Source organism: Mustelus asterias, chromosome 25 (assembly GCF_964213995.1).
Source record: "Mustelus asterias chromosome 25, sMusAst1.hap1.1, whole genome shotgun sequence".
In the NCBI taxonomy this organism is placed as follows: Eukaryota; Metazoa; Chordata; class Chondrichthyes; order Carcharhiniformes; family Triakidae; genus Mustelus; species Mustelus asterias.
Genome location: NC_135825.1, coordinates 55,932,712 through 55,954,737, shown reverse-complemented (window position 1 = coordinate 55,954,737; position 22,026 = coordinate 55,932,712). Strand labels below are relative to the sequence as shown.

At 47.4% G+C, this 22,026-nt stretch overlaps 1 protein-coding gene across 4 annotated transcripts in view; it reads right to left on the bottom strand.

Moving 5' to 3' along the window:
- LOC144479199 (tetraspanin-18B-like) overlaps positions 1-19,304 on the bottom strand; it is a 149,968-nt gene extending 130,664 nt beyond the window's left edge. For 3 of the 4 annotated variants that reach the window (XM_078197855.1, XM_078197858.1, XM_078197857.1), the window contains exon 1: positions 19,189-19,294. The gene's annotated coding sequence lies outside the window, so the exon portion shown is untranslated. Of the gene's footprint in view, positions 1-19,188 lie in introns of all 4 variants that reach the window. The other variant, XM_078197854.1, reaches the window with a different exon arrangement.
- Positions 19,305-22,026: the final 2,722 nt, after the last annotated feature.

The window sequence follows — 22,026 nt, the reverse complement described above, 5'->3', positions numbered from 1 at the left end:
CTTCAGAAGGAACTCTTCAAAATGCAGCTAATGAAAATACAACAAAACTTACTCCAACTTATAAATCAAAGAAAGGGTTTAATAAAGAAACATCATTACTCCAAACTTGGGCCCTCGCCCGGGGCCACTCCAAACTCTCCACAATTCTACATAGTTCCTTACTTATAGTGAATCAGCTGGTCAGCTGACTATTACATCACTCTGTAATTGGTTTACTGAGTCAGCTGACCCTTACATCTTGTTCCCATTGGTCACATTACATCCAATACAAAGTTGTCACTGGTTACATTCTAACATTAGGCCGGGATTTTACCATCGCGTTGCTCCTGTTTTTGGGCACAATGTGGTCGTAAAGTGGGGCGTGAAGCGATTAGCACGATTGGCGCTGGTTTTCACGACTGGCTCTATTTTACGACAATAGCATTCCTGACATGGTCAACCTCTCGCCGAAAATTATTGAAATTTATTTAAATAAGAATTTCAATGTCATTAGCGAGCCGGCACTCAATTGTCCGGGCCCGACCCCCTTTATGACCTCGCCGGAAAGGTCTCGCCGGCAAGGAATAGACACACCCCACATGAACGAAGAGCAATCGACTTGGCCTTGCCTGTGGAACAGGAGACCATTGAGACCCCCTGGGGAGGCCAAGGGCAAGGGGGGTGCCCCTTGGGCAGCACCAGACTGGCAGTGCCACCCTGGCACCTGAGCAATGCCTACTGGGCAGTGCCAGGGAAGGAGCCAGTGGAGAAAGGGGCCAGTGGGGTGGGGCTAATGGGGGAGGGGCCAGTGGGGGTGGAGCTAATGGGGGAGGGGCCAGTGGGAGTGGAGCTTAGGGGAGACGGGCCCACTGCCACTTTGCAGCAATCGGTAGGGGGAGGACAGCGGGGCCGCGATCGGTGGGGAGGAGGGTCTGGGCGGCAGAGGGGCTCAGCAGGGGCTGCATCTATGGCCGTGGGCCCCCGCAATTGCAGTGGTGGGGAGCTGCTTCAGGCTGGCTGAAGTAGCAGGGGTGTGACAGGTCTCTCTGTCTGTCAGAGTGCTGCTACTGCTAATGTGCATGTGCAGCATCTGAGGCCTGCACATGCACACTAGCTCCATCTGTAGGCTTTTGGGCAGGTGAAGCCCCACCCAGAGGCTTCTGCAGTGAGCAACGAGCTCACTCAGAATTTTGCAGCCACAGTGCATTTGGGGCGGGGGGGGCGGGGGGGGGGGGGGGGGCGGGGGGGAGGGTGGTGGTGTGCTAAAGCATGCCCAAAAAAACTGATCTGGAACTCTCCCAAATCCACGCCCGTCCGCACTTAGACCAAAAATGGTAAAATACCACCCTTAATGTCAACTAAGCACAGGATGGGCATTGGATCAAAATTGATAGTTGATTGAGTTGGGCGTTGTCTGTGTGGACACTGATGGCATGTCTGTGAATAACGTTCAGGGGGTAACATGTGGAGAATGAGAAGGAAGGTGCTAAAGGATTGATCTTCAGAGAAGTGAAGAGGAGGCCATGCAGGATATGGAGGAGAAGCCATCAGGAGTGATGTATGATGCGCGATTAAATCACTCGGGAGGCTGGATCGTACCCGGGAAATAAAGGCTTTTATTACTAACAAGAATGGAGCACACTATATACAATACAATCCCTGACTAAAGGGTCACCAGACAGTGCAGTGACCTTTATACTCCTCCAGGTAGGCGGAGCCAACTGGAGTGTACCACAGAACAATATCAACAGGTAGAACATCCCAACCCTAACCCCAACAGTGACAACAGTAACATATGTACAAGTACCCATAGTGCTGACCATCTATGGTTCAGTACCCATAGTGCTAACCAACTATGGTTCACCACAATGTAGTGGGACAGGGAGGAGCGGAAACATGTGAACAATCCCATGGGCGCGGATCACAAAAGGGAGACATCGGGAGAAGCCGTGTTTGGTGTAGTCATACATGTTTGTTGCTGCCAACAGGGTATTGGGGACAAGACAGAATAAAGTGCTTTTGTTGCAGTCAGAGAGGATATAATTAGTGACTTTAACCAGGATGATCTCAGCGCTGTGGTTAGGGTGGAAACAGAATTGAAAGAAGTCAGTGAGTTGTGGAAAAGCTGAGCACACAAATGGGAGACAATGGCACATTTACGGATCCTGAATTCAAAGCAGTGGTTAGGTTTAGTCGTTGGAAGAGACAAACAGTCCAAGGTTGGTCTCTTTAAGGAAGAATGTGACAATGGTGGTTTTACCTAAACAGTGCAATCCATTCATGATGTTAGTGAACACTGGGCTCTGGGGATGTGGTCGCAGGGATGACACTGGAATTGGCCCAGAGCCCAGGGAGCTGAGTCACCATATCATTCCAGCAAAGAAACTCAGGAGACACCTACCAATTAAGTCAAATTAGCATCTCCTGATCACCATTATTACCGGAAGGTGCACATTTGGGCTTTTCAAGGACTGTATTTCCCAGTCTCCTGCTATTACTTCAACAGATGATCAACAGAAAGTTCGGAAAAACAGTGTGATCAGCCATTTCTGTTGTTGCTTTATGCTTGACGCACATTTTTTAAAAAATCAACTTCCAGGTAATGGCAAATAGACAGCACTTATCTGCCGAGTCATGCATGAATAGTGGCCACTTAGAATCATAGCATAGAATCATAGAACCCTTACAGTGCAGGAGGGAGTCATTTCACTCATCGATCCTACACTGACAACAATCCCACCCAGGCCCTGTCCCCAACTATTTGCTCTGCTAATCTCCCTGACGCTAAGGGGCAATTTGGCATGGCCAATCCACCTAACCCACATATCTTCAGACTGTGAGAGGAAACCAGAGGGAACCCATGCAGATACGGGGAGAACGTGCAAATGGACAGTCACCCAAGGCCGGAATTGAACCTGGGCCCCTGGCGCTGGGAGGCAGCAGTGTTAGCTACTGTGCCATGATATCGCCCCCCCCTTGGTTAATATTTCTAAAGGAATTGGTATCCTTGAAAGCACGTGCCATGAATTAATTCTTCAGGAGAAGAAGAGAGAAGAGGCAAGAAAATTGGGGTGGAAATGCAAATCTTGGTTGTGAAACTATAGTTGCCCCTCAAGTCTGCCCTACACATCAGACCTGCATTCCATGGTGTATTTGCTTATCCCTAATTGATACAGTTGCCATGGTGACAATTCCGACTGTTTTGGACTGTTACTACGATCGTGCTTGAAAATGTACAAGAGAAGGGTAAAGGCGCTCTCGAGGGAAATGTTCATAACTTTCACGAGCAAACATTCAGAGCACATTGGCGAAAGCCGCTGCCATAAATTTCTTGTTGTCTGCTCCTAGTTCTGGTCAAGTACGTTGTCAACATTGCGGGGGAAAGTTTAGGCAATTTCACAACCCTTAATTCAATGCTTATGTAATCCGAATATTTCTGTAATCAAACGACTGTTATTTTTCTGCACTGATCATTCTTCAGCTGCGGAACTGACTCTGTTCAGTCTGGGGACCGAGAGTTACTTTTGGACCATCTTGATTGTGTCACACAGACTCCAGTGAGCCAGGAGAGTGCAATCTAGTTGCCTGGTTTCACGTATTCTTTGCAGACATTTTGATTGAAGTAAAACCTATTTTTTTAAGCAGGCAACAAGAATATGAGCAAGAAATAACGTTCTATTTATAACAGTCAAATGGAATCAACATATGTTCAAAATGTGATATAAAAGAATTTACATGCACGCAGCACCAATTAGAGTCTCAAGACATTACTCCGAGCAAGTTATGGCCAATGAGTTACTTCTGAAATGCAGTCACTGCTGTTTTGCAGCTGAATAGGAACAGCAGCTGCCAATTAGCCTGTCGAGGAGATTATGCTTTTCAATTTATAGAATCATACAATCCCTATCGTGCAGAAGGAGGCCATTCGGCCCATCGAGTCTGCACCGACCACAATCCCACCCAGGCCCTATCCCCGTAACCCCACGTATTTACCCTCCTAGTCGCCCTGACACAAGGGTCAACTTAGCATGGCCAATCCACCCACACATCTTCAGATTGTGGGAGGAAACCGGAGCACCCGGAGGAAACCCACGCAGACACGGGGAGAAGGCGCAAACTCCACACAGACAGTGACCCGAGGCCGGAATCGAACCCGGGTCCCTGGCGCTGTGAGGCAGCAGTGCTAACCACTGTGCCACCGTATTATTTCGTGGTTGACCTGTACTTCCACTTGAGTTGCTCTGTATCACCTAATACCCAAAGACTGACCAAAATCTCAGCATGTCTACCTGGAAAATTTCAGTTGAATCAGCCTTCTGGCACACAGAACTCCCCACTTGTGTGAAAATTCCTTCTCAATTTTGCACAGAAATGTCATAGTATTAATTTGAGTGTGTGTGCCCTTGTTCTGGATTAAGAAGATAAGAAATAGGAGCAGGGGTAGGCTATAAGGTCCCTCAAGTCTGCCATACCATTCACTAAGAATCTGGCCAAATTTCTGACCAAGTCCACCCCTGAACCATTCCCATGTTCCTTGGTGTGCAGAGATCACTGTCTGGAACATACTCACCAAACCCCTCTGAGGAAGCAAATCCTGCACTCTGGATCCACTACCCTGTGGATATCCTGCCCCATCCACCCAAATCTCTGCAGATCAAGAATCAGCTTGCTCAGTCACATGAAGATCCACAACAGAAACTCACAATCCTGAGTAGACGTCATCCTCAAATCAAGGGACAGCATCCAAGCCAACAACAGAATTTCCAAAACTTACAACCCTCTGAGTGAAGAATTTTCTCCAGTACTCAGTCCTCAATGTCCAGCCCATTGTCCTGAGACTATGCCCCCTAGTTCTAGACTCTTCAATCAGGGGCCTTCTAAGAATGTCATACGTTTCAGTGAGATCACCCCACAATGACGTCAATCCACTATAGTCTACTTCTCTTAGCCTTCTTAACTTCTATCCTATACTCACATCACAAGGTTACCTAAGAATGTGTGCGCTTTCAATTTTGCTAATAATCCCTTGTGTGAATCACCTCGGGAAGCCCATTTAGATAAACCCATTGGCATTTTCCTGCATGAACTATGCTACTGGTTATCTCAAATAAATTCAACAAGATCAGCCAGACACGGCCTCTCCATCACATATTCACAAGGGACTTTGTTTAATTAGCTCCTACTTGGCCCAATGCTCAGCTCAAGGCTCTGATCTTATCTGGGAGAGATTCTGGGTGTCCCAATATTGTGCGAAGAGACCCAGAGGTATACAAAGTGTGCCGGTCACTCGGGGCCTTATTTTACCATTCTGATTCTAAGTGCTGGGCGGACTTGAAACTGGGAGTGTTTCAGATCTGACTTTTAGATCCGTTCTCAGGTGCCCCCACACGCACTCTGCCTGAAAAAATATCAGCGATTCCGAATCACGCTGCACAAGCCTGTGGGCGGGGCTTAACGCACCCAAAATCCTGCAGCTCCGATCGGCGCCTCCAACTGCGCATGCGCAGAAAAAAAAATGATAGAATAACGCTCCCCTGCCACATCCCTCCCGGGCTGGATAATGCCTCCCCCTGGCCCCACGGACATTGCCCCACCCCCACATTACTGACCCCCTTATCCCCCCATCCCTCCTGCCACCCAAACTGATCACAGGCCCCTCCTCCCCTTCCCCACCCACAAATCACAGGCAGAGTGGCAGCGGACCCCCCTTCCCCCCCCCCGCCCCCGATCTCAGGCAGAGTGGCAGCGGACCCCCCTTCCCCCCCCCGCCCCCGATCTCAGGCAGAGTGGCAGCGGACCCCCCCTTCCCCCACACCGATCTCAAGCAGAGAGCCGCCGGACTTTCAGCATTTACCCCTTCATTAAGTGGAGCACCCAAATCGGACTTTTGTGGAGCATGTCTGTTTTGCGCCGATTCTGGATGGGCGAACGCTGTGGTAAAGGGGGAGGTGCCGGTAAGGTTGGGCGTGCAGCCCATTAATTTAATTTAAATGCATGCAAATGCATTTGATTGCCCGATCACGGACATTTTCGGGCCTTGGTAAAGAGGGAACTGGCGCAGACGCAGGCATGGATCGCGCTACTCACCTTACGCCCGACTTTACCAAGTTTTCGTGCCCAAAAATGGGCGCAGCGCAATGGTAAAATCAGGACCTGGCTGTTTAATACAGCCACCTCATTATTACTTTACTTCCAGGTTTTCCATCCAATCAAGTGAGAGTGGGCAGGTTGAAAACCCGCAGGATGCAGTCCTATCCAATACTTAAACGGACAATGCAAATATGCAATTTTGTGGCATTATAATTCAGGAGGAGAAAGGTACAGGATGTGGGTGAGATGTGCAGAGGCTAAAACAATGATTCCTGGACCTGCTGCTGAGAGCTGGGAGAAGCCAGAGGAAGTTCAGTTCCATGGATAGATTGGAAAAGCTGGGACGGTTCTCCTTAGAGAAGAGAAGGTAGAGAGCAGGCTTGATAGTCAATATCATGAGGGGCCTGGATAGAGTGGATAGAGAGAAAGCACATCTAATCACACAAAGCAGCAGAGGCCCTTGTGTCCACTCACTTAACCTGTCTATATCTCTTTGCAGCCTCTCTGCATCCTCCCTAAAGCTTACATTTCCACCAACCTTTGTACAATCAGCAAACCTCGGTCCATTACTCTCTGTCTCTTTAGCCAAGTCATTAATATAGATTGCAAAAAGCTGAGGCTTCAGTACTGACCATTGGATGAGATCTTTGGGCCGTTCATGCTGGAAGGATCTTCCGGTCCTGCCAATGGTGTACCCCCTTTGTGGGTTTCCCAGCAGCAGGGGCTGGATTCAATGGGAAATCCCAGTGGCAGGACCAGAAGATCCCACCGCCGGCCAATGGTGGGCTGAGAAACATGTCCGGGGATCCAGAGAATCCCTCCCAATGTGTTACTCCGCTATTCACTACCTGTCAAATTGAAAAGGTCCAATTTATGTCCAATCTCTGCTTCCTTTCTGTTAAGCAATCTTCCATCCATATTACCTCCAATTCCATGCACATTTATCTTGCCTACTAACATTTTGTCTAGCATTTTATCAAATACCTTTGGAAATTCAGGTATACTATATCTACTGGTTTCTCTTATCTACCTTACCAGTTACATTCTCAAATAAAATTCTAATAAGTTGATCAAACAGGAATTACCTTTAGAAAAACAATGTGAACTTGTTCTAATCATGCTATGCTTTGCTAAGTGCACTATTAAGGCTTCCTGAATATTAGCTTCCAGCACTTTCCCAACATGTGATGTTCGCCTAACTGTTTGTAGTTCACTGTCTTCTCTCTCCCTCCTTTCTTGAAAAGCAGAGTAATATTTTCAAAAGCAAATTCACCGACATCTTGTTTCACTCCATTCCCTCACTCTGTCTTCCCAAACCTTTTCCATCACATCACTCCTCACACCCACTTGCTTGCAACTACTGCCATCCTTCCCCAACTATGCACTTCATCACATCCTCATCTAACCATCCATCATTGACACTCACCCTCATCTTTATGCAACATCATGCCTCACTCTCGTAGTCACCCTTAACAAAATGTTCTCCACCCATCAGGTGAACACAAGCCATTGCACTCGATCGCAGCTTTATTTCTTTCCTGCCTTTCAGGAAAAGAGAGCAGAGAGAACCAGGAAGAGGCAGAGAGCCGGAGGTGACCCTTCAGCCATTCTGTGACTCACAAGTACAGAGGATGAGGTAGAGGAACAGTAAAGTTTCAGCCTGCCTGGAGCTGGAAATGGGAGGATGGTCATCGCCCAGGTGACATCATTAAAATCAGCTAGACATGTGTCATACGGCACTTAGTCATGTTGATTTGATGTCAACAGCGAGTGAAATATATCTATCTTCATAATCAATACTTACAAAATCCTTACTTTGCCTGTACTAATTTATGTCTGCTACAGGGTCTCATATGCAGCATGTGGAGCTCAAGGACAATGATTCCTGGGTTCTGAGGGGTTTTTAAAATTAATTCATGGGACATGGGCGTCGCTGGCTGGCCAACATTAAGTTGCCCTTGGAGGACAGTTGAAAGTCAACCACATTGGTTCTGGAGTCACATGTAGACCAGACCAGGTAAGGCCGGCAGATTTCCTTCCCTAAAGGACATTGGTGAACCAGATGGGTTTTTATGACAATCGACAATGGTTTCATGGTCATCAGTAATTCTTAATTCCAGATATTTATCACTGAATTCAAATTCCAACATCTGCCATGGCGGGATTCGAACCCGGGATCCCAGAACATTAGCCAAGCTTCTGGCATCTAGCGATAATAACGCTAGGCCATCGCCTCCTGGGGCCTTGGGTGAATGCAGTACTGGCAGCAGCTACCCATGGTGGCAGGGTCAAGCAAGGCCCAGTTACCAGCCGCTGATTGGCTGGCAGTTCTCAACAGGTAGGACTTCTGTCCCCGGGTCCTTGATCCCAGGGAAGGACTAACTCTGCCCAGTTAAGTGCCTGGACCTTCCCAATAAAGAGGCAATGCGGGGCTCTTGCTGACAGGTGAGACCCCCATTTAAATCTCTGCCCACTCATCACCTCCCCCCACCATCCCTCCATTCTCTGCCCCTCCTCTCTCTGCCCCTCCTCTCTGCCCCTCCCCTCTCTGCCCCTTCCCCCTCTGCCCCTCCCCCCTCTGCCCTTCCCCTCTCTGCCCCTCCCCTCACTGTCCCTCCCCTCTCGGTCCCTCCCTTTGCTGCCCCTCCACTCTCTGCCCCTGCCCTCTCTGCCCCTCCCCGCTCTGCTCCTCCCCACTCTGCCCCTCCCCTCGCTGTCCCTCTGCTCTCTGTCCCTCCCCCCTCTGTCCCTCCCCGCTCTGCCCCTCCCCACTCTGCCCCTCCCCGCGCTGTCCCTCTGCTCTCTGTCTCTCCCCACTCTGCCCCTCCCCACTCTGCTCCTCCCCTCGCTGTCCCTCCCCTTGCTGTCCCTCCACTCTCTGTGCCCCTGCCCTCTGCCCCTCTGCTCTCTGTCTCTCCTCCCCTTGCTGTCCCTCTTCTCTCTGCCCCTCCCCCCTCTGCCCCTCCCCCCTGCCCCCCCCCCCTCGCTGTCCCTCCGCTCTCTGCCCCTGCTCTCTCCCCCTCTGCTCTCCGTCTCTCCTCCCCTCGCTGTCCCCCCTATCTGCTAATCCCCTCCCTGCTGCCTTGCTGCTGCTCTTTTAGCTTCCCCACTCTCTCCTGTACAGCTGTGACCACCAATCTATTGTTCTTGCTCCTCTTTCTCTTCACCTGAGCTCCAAACTAAAGCAGCGACACCCAGGCTGATCTGATAGAACAAACCACCGTGTGAAAGACACCTCGCACGTGTAGAAAGTCAACTCTCAGGAGAGGTATTGTGAACAAACCCTTTCCCATTGGGAGAGCAGCTGTGAGTGCTGAGCAGAGAGTGCCATATTCTCAGAGATCGATAACCCTTTCACTTACCTTCCACTGGCGAGTTCCGGAACACTGAGAAATCCATCAATTGCACAGGAAAATCAGAGTTAAAATCGCCTTCGTTGAGTGATTAAAATGTGCTAATTAACCCAAAGGGGTTGCTCACACGGGGCCTAATGCACTGAATTGAAACCTGGATATGCCAGCTTCCTGATACAAGGCTCCTGTGAACCGCATTTACTATGTTAAAGGTGCTATATAAGTGTGGGTTGTTGAGGTGGCAAAGGGCCTAAAAATCAGAGGCTACCGCGCTCGATTTAACCTCCACAGTATCTACTCAATCATAAATGAATCAGATCCCAGATCATGGCCAGACATCTTTTGTTCATGTGTACCCGTGCAAGTTGAAACATTTAAAAATGGCCTTAAATGGAAATGTCTGCCAGGAGTTTGGGGCGACACGGTGGCACAGTGGTTAGCACTGCTGCCTCACAGCGCCTGGGACCCGGGTTCCATTCCAGCCTCGGGTCACTGTCTGTGCGGAGTTTGCACATTCTCCCCGTGCCTGCGTGGGTTTCCTCCGGTTGCTCCGGTTTCCTCCCACGCTCCAAAGATGTGCGGGTTAGGCGGATAGGCCATGCTAAATTGCCACTTTACGTCAGGGGGATTAGCAGGGTGGGGTTACGGGGATAGGGGCTGGGTGGGATTGTGGTCGGTGCAGGCTCGATGGGCCGAATGGCCTCCTCCTGCACTGTAGGGATCCTATGATACGAGTTGGTGGGAAATCCAAATCTTCGATTAAGTCTATTGGTTGACGGGGAGGAGCGGCTATGCTTACTCTCAATGCTTTCACGAGTATGTTCCTTACAAACACATTTGCAATGTTGCTACACAAAGCAACCAGAACAAATCTCCACTTCCCCCCTTAGTTCCACCTCCCAGTTCACATAACAGCTGAAATCTGTGTGAATAACTGAGGGAGCCCGACATCCATTACTAGACAATAATTGGCCCAATCCTCCAGTTGAAGAATAATGAGTTTAAAAAAACAACACTTAATTGATCACAAAAATGATCTTAATCCTGTGTACCGAGTTAATGGTTGTGTATTTGTGTAAGTATTGCACCCTAATGATATATTTTTTTCCTTTTCAAAGCTGGGAAGGAGCATGTTAAGAGAAGTTTATAATGAGGAATAATTTTCTTGATGAGCGTGTTCTGAATGTTTGCCAATGAACATTATTTCCCTCAAGAATGTTTTTACTCTCCCCTAAGAATTTCCAAAGCATATACATTTCTCATCACAAGACTGGAAGATCTGGCATCCACCTCGACATCTGTAACTATTTTAGAATTGCATACAAAACAGTCAGACAGGAAATAGTTTTGAAATGATATGGCAGGAGCAACACATTTTAGCACCAAATTGCATACTTTGCTAAACTGCTCCTTGTAGCAGGGGCCTTACAGTGTGGATGTCCTCAGAAAAGAATCTGATGTTGGCACTTCTGAGAACGAGGGTTCTAACATCACCCACCCACAACCCATCGCCACCCCTCTTGCCCACGCAGTTTCCAGACGCCCCCACCACCCCGTGTCCAGGTGGGACAATATACTTGCAGTATTTTGCTCCTGGCATGTCAACATTTACATCTGCACGAACAATCTGCCATTTCCTTCATGCTTTTGAACAGACTTCTTAAACAAGCATCCTGAGGTAAAAACCATCAATTCTCCCACAACTGTCAAGTCCCTTCATTTTTTTTCCGTTTCTTTTATCCCATCATGGGATTGGGCGGTACGGGTTGGCACAGTGGTTAGCACTGCTGCCTCACAGCGCCAGGGACCCGGGTTCGATTCCCGGCTTGGGTCACTGTCTGTGCAGAGTCTGCACCTTCTCCCCGTGTCTGCGTGAGTTTCCTCCGGGTGCTCCAGTTTCCTCCCACAGTCCGAAAAACGTGCTGGTTAGATGCACTGGCCATGCTAAATTCTCCCTCCCCGAAGAGGCGCCGGAGTGTGGCGACTAGGGGATTTTCACAGTAACTTCATTGCAGTGTTAATGTAAGCCTTACTTGTGACACTAATAAATAAACTTAAAACTTAAAACTGAGTGTCGCTGACGAGGCCACGATTACCCTTGAGAAGTTGGTAGTGAGCTGCCTTCTCCACCCACTGCAGTTTATATGGTGTAGATACAGTCATGGTGCTGTTAGGGAGGGAGTTCCAGGATTTACAGTTGCGAGTCAGGAATGGTGTGTGGCATGTGAGGCAGTTGCTGAGGTGGTGTTCTCATGCATCTGCCACTCTTGTCCCTTCAGGTTGGTAGAGGCACAGGTTTGAATGGTGGGATCAGAGGAGGCTTGGTGAGTTACTGCAGCGCATCTTGTAGATGGTACACACAGCTGCCACTCTTCGTAGGTGGTGGAGGGAGCGAATGTTAGTGGAAGGGGTGCCAATCAAGTGGGCTGCTTTGTCCTGGACTAGGACAGGTTAGGAGAGTGGGCAAAGAAGTGGCAGATGGAATACAATGTGGAAAAGTGTGAGGTGATGCACTTTGGAAGGAGGAATGGAGGCAGAGACTATTTTCTAAATGGGAAAATGCTTAGGTAACCAGAAACACAAAGGGACTTGGGAGTCATTGTTCAAGATTCTCTTAAGGTTAATGTGCAGGTTCAGTTGACAGTTAGGAAGGCAAATGTAATGTTAGCATTCATGTTGAGAGGGCTAGAATACAAGAGCAGGGATGTACTTCTGAGGCTGTATAAGGCTCTGGTCAGACCCCATTTGGAATATTGTGAGCAGTTTTGGACCCCACATCTAAGGAAGGATGTGCTGGCCTTAGAAAGGATCCAGAGAGGTTCACAAGAATGATCCCTGGAATGAAGAGCTTGTCGTATGAGGAATGGTTGAGGACTCTGGGTCTGTACTCGTTGGAGTTTAGAAGGATGAGGGGGGATCCTATTGAAACTTACAGGATACTGCGAGGCCTGGATAGAGTGGACGTAGAGAGGATGTTTCCACTAGTAGGAGAAACTAGAACCAGAGGGCACAACCTCAGGCTAAAGGGACGATCCTTTAAAACAGAGATGAGGAGGAATTTCTTCAGCCAGAGAGTGGTGAATCTGTGGAACTCTTTGCCACAGAAGGCTGTGGAGGCCAGGTCATTGAGTGTCTTTAAGACAGAGATAGATAGGTTCTTGATTAATAAGGGGATCAGGGGTTATGGGGAAAAGGCAGGAGAATGGGGATGAGAAAAAAATCAGCCATGATTGAATGGCGGAGCAGACTCGATGGGCCGAGTGGCCTAATTCTGCTCCTATGTCTTATGATCTTATGGTCTCATGGAAGGGGTGCCAATCAAGTGAGCTGCTTTGTCCTAGATGGTGTCGAGTTTCTTGAGTGCTACTGCAGCTGCACCTGTCCAGACAAGTGGAGAATATGCCATCACACTCCTGACTTTAGTCAGGATTTGGGAATTCAGGAGGTGAATTAGTCTCTGTAGAATTCCCAGCCTTTGACCTACTTTTGAAGCTACAGTATTTATATGGCTAGTCGAGTTCAGTAACTCGTGACATATGTTTGTCTAATCTCGAACCAGTTTGTGGTGCTTAATTTACCAAAAATGAGTCTATCTCACCTTCACAACAGTAACTTATAGCATTTATGCATGCTTTAACAGATAAATTGTCTCAAGGTGCTTTGCAGATAGTTGTGAGGAAAATCAATGCAGGAAGAGAGGGATTCAGAGCGATCGCTGTAAACTTGCGTGAGGAAATGGGATTTGAGCAAGTTTTTAAAGAAGGGGACAAAGGCAGAAAGGCAGAAAGCTATACGAAAGGAATTCCAGTGGGTAAGACCCAAGCACCAATGTTGGGGTAAGATGAGAGGGATGTACAAAAGACAAAAGAAAACTAGGCCCAGGTTTTCACCACAAAGGAGAGGCTCTCCACTCTGGTGGAAATCCCGGAAATGGCTGGAAATCCAAAGCCCCTCTGTCGCGAACACGGCATGTTCCATTTTCATGGAGCTGGGATGGAATTGGCTGGGGTCCACGCATGGATGGCTAATGCTACCTCCGCAGAAGTGGGATTTTGGTGGGCCAGGAGTGTGAAGCTCAGAGTATCCAGATTATGCAGTGCATGCAGACAGGTAAGAGGAGGACTCAGCTTGGTGAATTTATTTGGTTAGCTGAGATACCTCTTTGAAGTGATATGATACCCCTGGGATATGGTCCCAGAACACCTTTGGGACAGGTAAGGCATCCTTTGGGAGAAATAAGGCATTCTTTTGGAAAGGTAAGGATTGTTAAAAGTGAACATGATTATATACATTTTAATGTAAAAACATATTGGAACTGTCAAGCTGTCAAAGAACTGTCAAACAACTCTCCAGCTGACAAGGAACTATCGAAGAATACTAGGTGAGCTGGCATGGAGAAGATAAGGACAAAAGAGGAATGAGTTGACACTAAGTTGGCATAGGGACTATATAGGGCTATGTGGATGTGGGGAGCATAGGGGCTTGAGGGGCCATGGGGGATAGGTTGAGATGTTCAGATTGGCATAGGGAGCATGAGGAGCCATGTTGTGGGTGGAAGAACAGAACTTGGTATGGGGGGGTCTGAGGGACTACATTGGTAGAGGGGCATAGATTGACATAGTGGATATGAGGGCCCATGTGGGGTGGTTGGGGGAGCGTGATGCAGCATAGGTTGGCATGGATGGAGCAAAGGAAGTGTGTGGAGCTGGAGGGCTGTTTTATTATATATAAAACACCGTGCTGGGGTACAGAGACGGGTCCTTCCACCCAGCCCTGTCTCTGCACTCAGCAGCCTCTGCACTCACTCTGGGTCGGTCCCATTATCTAAGGAAAGATATACTGGCACTGGAGGCAGTCCAGGGATGGCTCACTAGGTTGACCCTGGTTATGGTGGGATTTTCTCATGAGGAGAGGTTGAGTATAGTACTCATTGGAGTTTAGAAGAATGAGCGGCGACCTTATTGAGATATATCAGATTCTCAGGAGGCTTGACAGGGTGGGTATTGAGAGGTTGAGCGTCTAGGACCAGAGGACATATACTCAGAGTTAGGGGGCACCCATTGAAGACAGAGATGAGGAGGAATTTCTTCTCCCAGAGGGTAGTGAATCTGTGGAATTCTTTTCCACAGAGGTTTTTGGATGGGTCGTTAAGTATGTTCAAGGCTGAGATAAACAGATTTTTAATCAGTAAGGGAGTCAAGGGGATAAAGCGGGAAAGTGGAGTTGAGGATTATCACATCAGATTAATTATGATCTTATTGAATAGCGGAGAAGACCCAATGGGCCAAATGGCCTACTTCTGCTCTTACACGTTATGGTCTTGTGAAGATTTTAAATTGAATGTTTTGTTGGGCAAAAGGAAGTCAGGAAGAGACTTGGGGCAATGGCTCAGTGGACTGTGCAGCAGAGTTTGTTGAATAGTTGAGGATTGGAGGCCAGTGCGGAGATTGACGGAGAAGTTGGAGGTGACAAAAGCATTCACAAGGGTTTCAGGGTCAGAAAGTTTGATGGAGGAGGTTATTGGCTGATATTGCAGAGATAGAAGGATGTATATTATAAAAGCAAAATACTGTGGATGCTCGAAATCCAAAATGAAAACAGAAATTGTGCAAAAACTCAGCAGGTCTGGCAGCATTAGTGAAGAGAAAGAAATAGTTAATGCTTCGAGTCTGTATGATTCTTCTTCAGAGCTTAAGAGAGGGAGGAGTGTGATGGATGTACATTATGTTGAGGCAATACAGATTTATAAGCTCAGTTCAGAGCAGAGATGACTCCAAATAGTACTCAGTCTAGTTCAGTCTGACTCAGTGGATCAGAGGTGGGTGAAATGAGTAACAAGGGAGTAAAATTTGTGGCTAGGAGCTCAAAACAATGACTTCAATCTCTCTCACCCTGAGCTGAAGAAAATTTTAAATCAACAAACACTGGATGTCGGGAAAGCAGCCTAACAGCCGATGGAAAGATAGAGTTAAGTCGCGTAAGCATACATGTGACAGCTGGCCCCATGCTTATGGATTCTATCACTGAGGTACTGCACCTAGATGAGGAGCACTGTCATCGACTCCAGGAAGCGTAGTGAAGGACATGCCCCTGTCTACATCAAGCGGGATGAAGTGGAAATGGTCTTTAAGCTTTAAGCTTCTAGGTGTCCAGATCACAAACAACTAGTCTTGGTCCCTCCACACCGACGCTATAGTTAAGAAAGCCCACCAACGCTTCTACTTTCTCAGGAGGCTAAGGAAATTTGGCATGTCAGCTACGACTCTCACCAACTTTTACAGATGCACCTTAGAAAGCATTCTTTCTGGTTGTATCACAGCTTGGTATGGCTCCTGCTCTGCCCAAGACCGCAAGGAACTACAGAGGGTCGTGAATGTAGCCCAGTCCATTACGCAAACCAGCCTCCTATCCATTGACTCTGTCTACACTTCCCGCTGCCTCGGCAAAGCAGGCATAATTAAGGACCCCACGCACCCCGGACATTCTGTCTTCCACCTTCTTCCATCAGGAAAAAGATACAAAAGTCTGAGGTTACGTACCAACCAACCCAAGAACAGCTTCCTCCTTGCTGCAATCAGACATTTGAATGGACTACCTTATATTAAGTTGATCTTTCTCTACACCCTAGCTATGACTGTAACACTACATTCTGCACTCTCTCATTTCCTTCCCTAAGTACGGTATGTTTTGTCTGTATAACACGCAAGAAACAATACTTTTCACTGTATCCCAATACATGTGACAATAATAAAGCAAATCAAAAAGAGGGGATGTGATGTTGAACCTTTGGGTATTTGCATATACTCAGAGTTAGAGGAACACACTGTAAATTTGGAATTCTGGATTGTTTAATTCGACCACAGAATTACATTTAAAGAAACTCTTACTTTGACCCCTCCTTAATGCAATGACACCTACCTGGCTTCTAGCAGTCACTAGGCAACCAACAAATAGTTTATGATCTAATATTTACAAAATATGGGTTGCTGACATCTAGTGGCCAAAGCAGAGTATTTAATGCTAATAAATCAAAGGCAAATTAAGAACAATTGCTATAAATCTGAAATAAAAATAGAAAATGCTGGCCGAACGCCAGACCTTGCTGCAGCAAACTATCTCCTGTTAGCTATTCTTGGCTATGTAATCTTCAACTCAAAATTCGTTTTGACCACAAAGTTACAGCAAGTGTGAGCTGATAGCATGGTGGTGAGGGAACCAGGGCGCCTGAGGTCCGGGTGACCAAGGCTACCAACTCCTTAAACAACAAGATTAATGGGTTGGGAGACAAATAGTGGAAGGACTTAGAGGAGGGTGAATTTAATGTTAAATCAGGCACAGAGAAAGCTACAAAGAGAGGGAAAGAGAGATTAGATTAAGAGCGGGAAGAAAGAGACAGAAAGGAAGAGTGAGAAAATAATTAAACTTTATATTTGGCATTTTTTAAAATCTCCCCAAAATAATTAAAAAGTCTGAAGCAATGGGAGATGTAGTGGTTAGTTTTCCGTGCCAGAGATGTTGATTGGCAGTAATTAGCAATTACCACATAATTACTTACACTGTTAATCACGGGTTCTAAATAGCTGCGGTGCATTTAGCTTGTAGCTCTTCTGCAGATACAGCCAGGTTCACAACATTCGGTGCATTTTAAGGGAGATGTGACAAAGAAATGCCATTTTCACAAAGAGCAGAGTGGCACAACTCACCAGCAACCTTTGGATATTTGCATTTAACCGGGGATCTGCTCATAACCTTAAGTCACTCGACCGTTTATACACACATAACGAACATTGGGTTCATCATTATTTTGACAACAAATCTTGGCCCAGGAGGTCAGTCAATACCTCAAGAAGAAAGGTTAATATTTCATGCAGTGCCCTTAACCCAAAACTGATCTATTAACTTATCATTAACAGTTTCAAGTTACATTTCTACAGCAGGCTTGGTATACACAGAGATGTTTGAGAGCTGTGGGTTAGGTGGTGGACCGCAATGCACACAGGAAGAGAGGGATTAGGAAGAGACTAACAAAAATAGGGAAGAAGGTGGCAAAGCAGAAGGTAGGGGGTGGAGTCACTTCTTCTTCTCAGGCAGTCCCTCGGAACTGAGGATGGCTTTCTGCCACTCCGAGGGTGTGGGTCCTGAGGAGTCGAAAGAGTCCAGTGCTGGATCCGCACACTCGGCAATAGGTGGGGGCGGGTTGTGTTTGATGAGGTAGTTGGGAAGCTTGGATTTTGGTACGCACCTTCTACTGTTTGCACCCGGCCTCCCACCTGGGCCTGCACCTTTGCAGCTACTTCTTCTCCATTTTGGGTGGTCTCGAACAAGAGATTCCCACGTATCAGTGGGGATGTTGTATTTTTCAATGAGGCTTTTAGGCCGTCCCTGAAATATTTCCTCTGCCCCCCTGGTAACTGTTTGCCATGATGAAGCTCGGTGTACAGAGCTTATTTTGGAAGACTTATGTCAGGCTTGCGGATAATGTGGCCCATCCAATATAGCTGATTACCTATAACCAATGCCTCGATGCTACGGATGTCAGCCGAGAGAGGACACTGATACTAGATTGCCTATCCTGCCACTGAATTTGCAGGAATTAGCAGAGGCATCACTTGTGATGTTTCTCCAGGAATTTAAGGTGTCTGCTGTATGTTGTCCATGTCTTTGATGCAGACAGGAGGCAGGTAGCACTGCAGTCCCATAGACCGTGAACATGGTGCTAGGTTTGAGGTCTTTGCCATTGCACACTCTTTCCTACAGACAACCGTCCAGAGGTACTGATATGGTGGCTGATGGAGCACTGCCCATAAGCCCAGAGGGAATGGGGAATGGACAATAACAGGGTGTCGGAGGTGCAGAACCTGCAAGGCATGAAAGGGCTGGCATGGGCATGATGGGTTGAACGGCCTCCTTGTGTGCTACAAGATTCTAGGATTCTAGCAAAGTACTGCGGATGCTGGAATCTGAAACCAAAAGAGAAAACACTGGAAAATCTCAGCAGGTCTGGCAGCATCTGTAAGGAGAATGTTCGAGTCCAGATGACCTAAGGGTCATCTGGACTCGAAACGTCAGCTCTTTTCTCTCCTTACAGATGCTGCCAGACCTGCTGAGATTTTCCAGCGTTTTCTCTTTTGGTTCTAGGATGCTATATGGTTGGAGGAGATTACAGAAGTAGGGAGTGGTGAGACCATGGAGTGATTTGAAAGTGAGGATGAGGATCTGGGGCACAGAAGCCAGTGTAATTTGACAAGGATGGGGTGGTATAAGTATGGGCTACAGCAAATATTATTTCAGGCTGGAACATTCTCACTTGGCAGTTCCTTTAACAGCTGTTTCACGATCAGTCTCAGCCCTAAAAACCGTACTCCTCTCACCTCTGGGACCTTGGTTTGAAACCGTAAACCTTTGGAGCTGAACACATCTAATCTGATGATGTAGAAGAGTAAAGTGACAGGAGTTGGAAATGTTCAGCGCCACATTAGGAAACACACATACACACATATTAGGATACAGACATGCAGAAACAGATTTAGACGGATTAGAGGTTTAGATTGTAACGTTCAAGGAAATTTTACATAAACATCTGCACTGTGTTATCCTGACAAAAGTAAATGTCTTGAGGAGGTGTCTAGGAGAAGTTTTAGTTTTCTTTCACAAGCATGTCCCAGCAGCAGCCTCCCCGTTTCAGCCCCAATGACTAGTTTAAAATTAACAAATGCACACAGTCCATCAACAGCTTGTAAGTGAGAATAACACAAGCACAACTCACCTTCCCAGTTGTTAAACCTAGACCCCTGCACTATGTCCGATTTCTTTTGGCACCTCACGATTTGCCTGTATGTTGCTTCAGTGCTTGAGCTCATCTGTGCCATAACTGACTCCAGCAGCATCTGGGAAGTAAGCAGTGCCATAAAATAGATTTGTTTGGCAAGCTCACCGCTGGGATAGTGGGAAAGGCACGTGATACAGGAAATGATTCAGTGCAATTCTAACCTCAGAGAAATTACTACAGAATCCAACTATTCCTTAGCTGTGATATTAGGCCAGGCTCACTTTACAGAGCAGAATGCTTTACCCAGAGGATTCAGGTCCATTATCATTGCTGTCCTCATACCTGAACACAGCCCAGTCCATCACGCAAGCCCATCCATCGACCCTGTCTCGGCAAAGCAGGCGGCGTTATCAAGGACCCCACGCACCCCAGACACACTCGCTTCCATCTTCTTCCATCGGGAAAAAGATACAAAAGTCTGTGAACACGTACCAACCGACTCAAAAGGAGGAATTTCTTCAGCTAGAGGGTGTGAATCTATGGAATTCATTGCCACAGAAGGCTGTGAAACCCAGACCATTAAGACAGAGATAGATAGGTTCTTGATTGGTAAGGGGATCAAAGGTTACAAGGAAAAAGTGGAAGAATGGGCTTGAGAAACTTATCAGCCATGATTGAATGGCAGAGCTGACTCAATGGGTCAAATGGCCTAATTCTGCTCCTATATCTAACAGCTTCTTCCCTGCTGCCATCAGACTTTTGAATGGACCTACCATATATTAAGCTGATCTTTCTCTACACTCTAGCTATGAATGTAACACTACATTCTGCACCCTCTCCTTTCCTTCTCCACTATGTACTCTATGAACAGTATGTTTTTGTCTGTCCAGCGCAATACATGTGACAATAATAAACCAAATACCTCTTGGCCCTGGGCTAGGATATAGCCTAGTACAAACTGGAATGTATAAGACACACAATTTCCAAAAGAATACAGAGCAAGCTATTGAACTGAACACATGGTTTTCCTTCACTTAGCTGCAGTGTCAATTTTTAGATTATCATCTTGATCTCTCCCAGCAAGAATAACATGGATTGATAATTTGGGTTACAGTAAGTCTTCACTTAAAGCTGTGGTTGCGCCCTGACCATCGTGACTTTAAGTGAAACAACTTTAAGTGAATCGTCGGTTCCCATTGGCATCAATGTTAAACCCAGAGTTAGGTACCTTCAGACATTTCTCATCCAGGGCAAACTATGTGCAGTTGAAATACTGTAACATACGTGTGCAGCACATACAGCACATTCCTGGCTGGCATAACTTGCAAAATCAAATAAATTACCAAATATATAATAAATACAATACAGTAAATGTAAATAAATATAAAAGTAATTACACTCAGCTGGTTTTGGTTTGACTGGGCTCCAACTTCTGGTAGAGGTTGGTCAGTGCAAGTGGCAGCTCAGTCCCAGGATGTAGGCTGGGATTTTCTCGGCAAAGGCTGATGTCGGGCGGAGAAGCTGCGTTGAGGCCACCGACAGAAATGTCGGCTTTTTCCGCCATATAATCTGGAACTTAGAAAAACAAACTCGCAATCAGAGGTTCCATCACCGCCAAGCAGCCTCTAATCCCTGGAACCACCTCAAATCTGACACTTGATGATCCGGGCACCGTTTTTAAAGGCTACCCCAGCGTACAGCTAGCAAGCCAGCAAACACTTTTCACCCAGGTACACCCTGGTACCCCCCTCCCATGGCCTGGCAGAACCCCCACCCCTACCCCAACATCCCCTGGCATCCTCAGCATCAAGCTGGCACTACCCTGGCACTACCCTCTCCCCCCGCAAGCACTGCACTCACCTCCAACCTCCTCTGGGAGTTCCACCCACCAGGTACATGCCTCATGTACTTCTGATGGCACAGACCATGGATGGATTTTTGGATGTTGGGAGGATGATTCTGACATCGCGGCCTGATAGAATCATCATAGAATCCCTACAGTGCAGAAGGAGGCCATTCAGCCCATCAAGTCTGCACTGACAACTATCCCACCCAGGCCCAATCCCCGTAATCCCACATATCTACCCCACTAATCCTTCTAATCTACGCATCCCAGAACACTGGGATGATTGGCCATGCTAAAATTGCCCCTTAGTGTCCTGAGATACGTAGGTTAGAGGGATTAGCAGGTAAATATGTAGGGATAAGGGGGTAGGGCCTGGGTGGGATTGTGGTCGGTGCAGACTCGATGGGCCGAATGGCCTCTTTCTGCACTGTAGGGTTTCTATGATTTCTATGACTAAGGGTCAATTTAGCATGGCCAATCAACCTAACCCGCACATCTTTGGACTGTGGGAGGAAACTGGAGCATCCGCAGGAAACCCACGCAGACACGGGGAGAACGTGCAAACAGTGACCCAAGCCGGGAATTGAACCCGGGTCTCTGGCGCTGTGAGGCAGCAGTGCTAACCACTGTGCCACCGTGCCGCCCATTATCAGATGTTAATTTATTATAATGTGATTCCTGATGATGAATTTTGGGAAATGCAGCCTGCCATTAATGAGAGGAGCGGACAAAAGCTTCCTGCTTTGAGGTCGACATGAAATGCGACTTTGGCATTCTCGTGATACTTTCCATTCCCGCCGCCACACCCCACCCAAAGTGAATGGGAGCGGAAAGTCCCGACCTTAGTGTGGGAGCAGGGACTGGAGTGAGGGGAAGAGGAGCAGCTGAAGATGTCCCCGGTGGTGGCAATGGACAATGGGGATGTTAACAGGAAGAATAGAAAGCGGGGTGGGCAAAAGGGGAACTTCAGGACTGAGGGCAGAGGCAAA